Source organism: Ursus maritimus, unplaced genomic scaffold (genome assembly GCF_017311325.1).
Source record: "Ursus maritimus isolate PB19 unplaced genomic scaffold, ASM1731132v1 scaffold_15, whole genome shotgun sequence".
NCBI lineage: Eukaryota > Metazoa > Chordata > Mammalia > Carnivora > Ursidae > Ursus > Ursus maritimus.
Window position 1 is genome coordinate 43,309,270 of NW_024423897.1, and position 7,090 is coordinate 43,316,359.

At 33.5% G+C, this 7,090-nt stretch overlaps 1 pseudogene; it reads right to left on the reverse strand.

Annotated features, from left to right (window-relative positions):
* Window positions 1-968: 968 nt before the first annotated feature.
* Window positions 969-2,703, reverse strand: LOC121102727 (annotated as a pseudogene).
* Between the last annotated feature and the right edge of the window lie 4,387 nt (window positions 2,704-7,090).

Consider the following 7,090-nt stretch of genomic DNA (forward strand, 5'->3'; position numbering starts at 1 on the left):
AACATTAATTCAATCAAAAATAGAGTGAAATATTTTATATCAGAGATAAAGTTCAGAAATAAGGACCATAGAACTTTCCCCTTTATCCTCCCAAACCACTGCCCTCCAGAAACTATGAGTCAATTTTCCAATGTTACATAATCTATCTGGCTCTTGTTGCCTCGTTTATAATATACTGATAAAAATCTCATTTTTGTCTTAGCATTTGAGGATTAGAACAAATGGTTTTGTTAGAGATCCTTGCTAAGTTCAAAATCACCGATTCTTAAAACAAAACAACAAAACCACTGATTCTTTGGTGAAATTTATGCCTGCTAAAAAATCTGTTTTAAACTAAGTTTTATATCCTCTATTTTATTGTCAAGTATTTAAAAAAATTTTTTTTAAAAAGACATTATCTATTGCTGAACACCTTTCACTAAATTTTTTAGAACACATAGGAAGTTGTAGTTTTTCAACAAAACATTTAAAATCCTCAAGGCAATTCTAATTTAAAATTATCTTACTATATGATATAAATTAAAAAATTAAATTATGGCAAAAACTCTTAAGTTCTATCAAACATAAATGTTGCTTCATTCTTTTAGTGGAAGAGTAAAGAAGAATTTCTTATTTCTTATTTTCTTTTATTTAGAAGGAAATTAGGGAGAATTCTCTTTAAGAAATTTCTATAGTCAGAAGGTGTGATTAATGCTGTGCATAATACACATAGGGGATAATGAGGCAGGAGGAAAGAAAAATCAAGGTATTTCATCCAATGCAGACATATCTAGAGCCACTGTGAATTTGATTTCAGAGCACCACAATAAAGTGAATATGGCAATAAAGAGAGTCAAATGGATTTTTTGGTTTCTTAGTGTATTCAAAAGTTATGTTTACACTTGACTATAATTTATTAAGTGTTCAATAGCATTATGTCTAAGAAAAGCACATACCTTAATTAAAAAATGTTTCATAGCTGAAAATTACTAACCATCATCTGAGCTTTTAGCAAGTTGTAATCTTTTTGCTGATGGAGAGTCTTGTCTTGATGTTGATGGCTGCTGACTGATCAGGGTGGTGGTTGCTGAAGGTTGGGATGGCTGTGATAATTTCTTAAAATAGGACAACAACCGATGGACTCTTCCTTTCATAAACTATTTCTTTGTAGCATGCAATGTTGTTTGATAGCATTTGACCCACAGTAGAACCTCTATTAAAATTGGAGTCAATCCTCTCAAACTGTGCCACTGGTTTATCAGCTAAGTTCATGAAATTTCTAAATCTTTTGTAGTCATTTCAACAATCTTCGCGGCATCTTTACCAGAAGTGGATTCCTTCTCAGGAAAACAATTTCTTTGCTCATCCACAAAAAACAACTCTTCATCCATTCAAGTTTTATCATGAGATTACACAATGCAGTCACATCTTCAGGCTCCACTTCTAGTTCTAGTTCTCTTCTTATTTCCTCCACATCTGCTGTTACTTCCTCTACTGAAGGCTTGAATCCCTCAAAGTCATGCATGAGGGTTGAAGTCAACCTCTTCAAATTCCCATTGATTTTGCTATTTTGACCTCTCCCTATAAATCATACATTGTCTTAATGGGATCTAGAATGGTGAATCATTTCCAGAAAGTTTTCAATTTACTTTGCCCAGATGCATCCAAGGAATCACTATCCATGCCAGCTATAACCATACAAAAAGTACTTCTTAAATAATAAGACTTGAAAATCACAAATACTCCTTAATTATTGAGCTGCAGAATGGATATTGTGTTAGCAGGCACGAAAGCAACATTAATCTCATTGTACATCTTCATCGGAGGTCTTGGATGACCAGGTGCATTGTCAATGAGCATTAATATTTTGAAAGAATTTTCTCTCTGAGCAATAGGTTTCAATAGTGGGCTTAAAATATTCATTAAATCATGTTGTAAACAGATGGGCTGTCATCTAGGCTTTGTTATTCCATTTATAGAACATACACAGAATCGATTTACCATAATTCTTAAGAGCTTTAGAAGTTTCAGAATGGTAAATAAGCATTGGTTTCAACTTAAAGTCACCAACTGAATTCACCCTTATCAAGACAGTCAGCCTCTCCTTTGAAGCTCTGAAACCAAGCATTGACTTCCTTCTAGCTATGAAAGTCCTGTATAGCATCTTCTTCCAAAACAGTTTGTTTAGGACAGTGAAAAATGTTGTTTAGTGTATCTACTTTTATTAATTATCTGAGTTAGAGCTTCTGGATAACTTGGTGCAGCTTCTACATCAGCCCTTGCTGCTTCATCTTGCACTTTATGTTATAGAGATGGCTTCTTTCCGTAAACCTCATGAACCAACATCTGCTACTTTCAAACTTTTCTTCTGCAGGTTCTCTTCTCTCAGCCTCCATATAATTGAAGAGGATTAGGGCCTTGCTCTGGATTAGGTTTTGGCTAAAGGGAATGTTGTGGCTGGTTTGACCTTCTATCTAGACCACTAAAACTTCCCCCATATCAGCAATCAGGCTATTTATTTCACTTTCCTATCATTTGTGTGTCAACCATTAATAATTTTTCCATTGCATTCACAACTTGGCTAACTGGTGCAAGAGGCCTAGCTTTTGTCCTATCTTGGCTTGTGACATACCTTCCTCACTAAGCTTCATCATTTCTAGCTTTTGATTTAAGTAAAGTGAGAGTTGTGTGACTCTTCATTTCACTTGAACACTTAGAGGCCATTGTAGAGTTATTAACTGGACTAATTTCAATGTCATTGTGTCTCAGGCAATAGGGACACCTGAGGAGAGGGAGAAAGATGGGGAAACAGCTGGTGGGTAGAGCAGTCACAACACATACAACATTTATCAAGTTTGCCATTTTATATGGGTATAGTTCATGGCACCCCCACACAATTAGAATAGTAGCATCAAAGATCACTGGTCATAGATCACCATAACAAATATAATAATAATGACAAAATTTAAAATATTGTGAGAATTTCTAATATGACACAGAGACACAAAGTAAGCAAATGCTGTTGGAAAAAATGGCCCCTACAGACTTGCTCAATGCAGGGTTGCCACAAACCTTCAATTTGTAAAAAAAAAAACACAATTATCTGCAAAGTGCTAGAAAGCAAAGTGCAACAAAATGAGGTATGACTTTATAGTCAATTCAAATAGATACTAACAAAACAAAAAAACCCAGAAATTTAAGGGGACTGTAACTCATGCTGATATTAGTTCTTCTGTACTCTCAAAAGACATAATTTTCTGAAGTCATGGATAAATCTGTACTAATATTTGCAAAGAAAAATTTTTTCATGTATTATTAAGTTTAGTAATTTTATATAAATAGCTCTACTATAAGCATATGTTATCTTGTATGTTTTTTAATAGTAAGATGATATATTTTAATATGTATTTGCATGCATATATAATAAATACATATATACATATATCTGCTAAATATTTTCATATATTTATAAATTATAGAATTTTTTTTTAGTTTCAGGTGTAGAATTTAGTGATACATCACTCACAGACAACAGCGAGTGCTCATCACAAGTGGCCTCCTTAATACCCATCACCCATTTAACCCATCTCCCCACCCATCTCCCCTCCACTAAACCTCAGTTTGTTCTCTACAGTTAAGAGTCTGTTTTCTGGCTTGCCTCTCTCTCTCTCTTGTTTTTTTCCCTTCTATGTTCATCTGTTTTGTTTCTTAAATTCCACATATTATTGAAATCATATGGTATTTGTCTTTCTCTGACTGACTTATTTTGCTTACCACAATACACTCTAGCTCCACTCATGTTGCAAATTCTTGCATGGTTTTTTAAAGAATGAATTTTGGAGATAGGTTACTAAAATTGAAATCTGAGTTGCATCACTTACAATTTCCTCATTTGAAAATTAATAATAAAAACAGTGTATTCCTATCTAAACATGAAGAGAATTTCTTCATGTTTGCATATGTATGCAAACACACACACACACACACACACACACACTTTGTTTGGAATTCTGTCTGGCACATAGTAAGTGCTACAAAATTATATTCTATATTTCTATCAACTGAGATATTACTCTTCAGAAAGTACAAAATTAGTTTTGTTTAAGTTTGGTTTAAAATAAAACTTCTGATATGATTATGGCTGAGAGATATACTTCATTAATTAAAAGAGAAAAAATATATTTAGATACATGAAAGTAATTGAAAGCATGTTTACACCAACGTCAACATTTTTGTTTAGACAGAGGCGATATCATATGCTTTGGAATTCACAAAGTTAATATAAAATCAGTTAGTTCATGATGACATAACCATTGTGATGCCTCATTGTTTTGGTATTATTTTGTTGCTAAAATTGCTTTCATTTTCTTATGGCACAACTCTGAATGCAAGATAGAATAATTGTAGTTTCTGATTATTCTAAAAGTAAATCCTAAGATGCTATTGGCATTTTAATTAAATTTTCTGAATAGTAATACAAAGTTTATGATTTTCCCCCAAGAATTACATGATCAATCACAGTTATATTACATTGCATAATGTACAAATGAAATTCTAATATTAGTATTAGAGGACTATGCATTGTGACACTATCTTTGGGTACATAGATTTCTAAGTTCATTGAATTAGTATTTTTTTTTCTGTTGAAAAAAAAGCTTTCCTTCTCTTCATTTCTAAATACTTAGATAATGTGTGTACAGAAATAGATATAGGGGCACTTGGGTAGCTCAGTCAGTTAAGTATCTGACTTGGTCATGATCTCGGGGGTCCTGGAATTGAGCCCGGCATTGGGCTCCGTGCTCAGTGGGGAGTCTTTTCAAGATTCTTTCTCTCTCTCCTTCTGCCCCTCCCCCTGCTCACACTCTCTAAGTAAATAAATCTTTTTAAAGAAAGAAATAGATACAAAGATGCAATTCAGATAGAGATAAATATAGAAATAAGGATCAGGACAAGGATAGAGATATATGCAATAACAAAAACAGCAACATGTCTAATTTTACTTTCCATCTTGGTTATATTAAATCTCTTTTTGACCTTTATTTGATGAGTCAATTTTAATGAAAGCTCCATGATTCTGAAAATCTTGAGATGATGATGATTATCACTGTTTTGTTCGTAAAACCTTAAAAAAAGTGACTGGCATATGGTCAGCATTCAATAATTTTTTAAATAAACACATTAGAAATATTATCTCTCATCCCAGCTACGTATATTTTACTGGTCAAGTTATGCAAATACAAAAGAACTCAGAATCTTATGATTCAATATCATAAACTATTACCTGAGGTAAAATGCTAAGAACATATCAGGTCAGGTCTAGGAGACGTAAGTTATGTTGTCTATTAAATAGGCTTTCTGTGAATTTCCTAAGGCAGGCATAACTAAGTACCAACAGCTTGGTGGCTTAAAACAACACAAACTTACTGTCTCACAGTTCTGGGCACTAGAAGTACAAAATCAAGGTGTCGGCAGGGTCACCTTCCTTCTGTAATTTGGAGAAGATGTTTCCTTCTTTGCCTCCATCAGTTTCTAGTTGCCCCAGACATTTCTTGGCTTGTGGCGGCATAGTTTCAATCTTTGCCTTCAGCTTCACATGGTTTTCTCCCTGTTCCTCTTAACATTGCTTTCCTTCTATATGTGTCTGTTTCTGTGTCCAAATTTCCCCTTTAGGAAGGACAACAGCCATATTGGATTAGGGCCCACACTAATAACCTAATTTTAACCTGATTACTTCTGTAAAGGTCCTATGTCCATATAAGGTCACATTTTAAGATACTAGTGGTTTGGACTTCAACATAGCTTTATTGGGGGATAGACTTCAACCCATAACAGGCCTCAGTGTTCATATAGGAGGGTCTTTTTCTTTCCAAATAACTGAATCTAGTCAGTTAGACAAGTACATTTGAAGCAGAAAGCAATGAGTGGATTATTGAATTTATTAAGAAAATGAGACATGGTAAGTGCTCAATAAGTATTTGCTGAGTGAATGCATTAATCAGCTTCATGTTATCATAAAATAGAATCATGGAATTCTAAAAGCAATGGAGTAAATATTGTAGTGCTTCACATTTAAAAAAAAAAGCTACATCATTCTGTATTTTAATAGGATCAGATTCAGGATAGTACTAAATTCACTGGGAACTTGACAGATTTCCAGACAGGTAGAACAATATATGCAGATGCACTATTAATTCAGGATGTTATTTTAAAGAAAAAATGGAAATTAGACTTTATGGCTGCATACTTTGTACTGGTTGCCAAATTATAAAGTGGTCATATGTCAAAGCTGCACTTAATTTTGTGTTGGTTGATTTGATATTTTCTAGGGCTTCTAGGTTTAGAGAAAAAAAAGACACTCAGTTGAATTTGAAATTAAACCACAAATAATTTAACATATCTTACATTCAATATATATTTGGTAATCCTTTTTTCCCTTTACTTCCAGAGTGATTTATATTTTATTATTTTTGTAAGAATAAATTTTAGAAAAGATGTGGTAAACTCAGGCTACTGTTGATGAGGTAGAAAAAAGAAAACAGAAATATAATTAGTAGGAAATAAACCTCTGTGCAATTTAAGATAACCTTTTTCTTATGAGTCACCTCAAGTCAAGAATTTAGAACTTATGGGAGCTGTAAACATATACTAAGCAATTAGAATGTATTTAAAATTACACCTTTAAAGTTTATTTTCATTTAATTATGTAATTATAATTATTTAATTATATACATTCTGTTTTCTATCGTGGCTGTACCAATATTCATTTCCATCAACAGTGCACAATGGTTCCCTTTTCTCCACATTCTCACCAATCCTTATTATCTTTTTTTAATTTTTAAAAATATTTTACTTATTTATTTGTGACACACACAGAGAGAATCCACAAGCAGGGGGAGTGGCAGGCAAAGGGAGAAGCAGGCTCCCTGTTGAGCAAGGAGCCCAGTGCGGGACTTGATCCCAGCACCTGGGATCATGACCTGAGCCGAAGGCGGATGATTAACGGACTGAGGCACCCAGGTGTCCCATCTCTTATCTTTCTAATATCGCTATTCTAATAGGTATAAGGTGGTATTTCTTTGTGGTCTTTGTTGGCATTTCCTTGATGATCAGT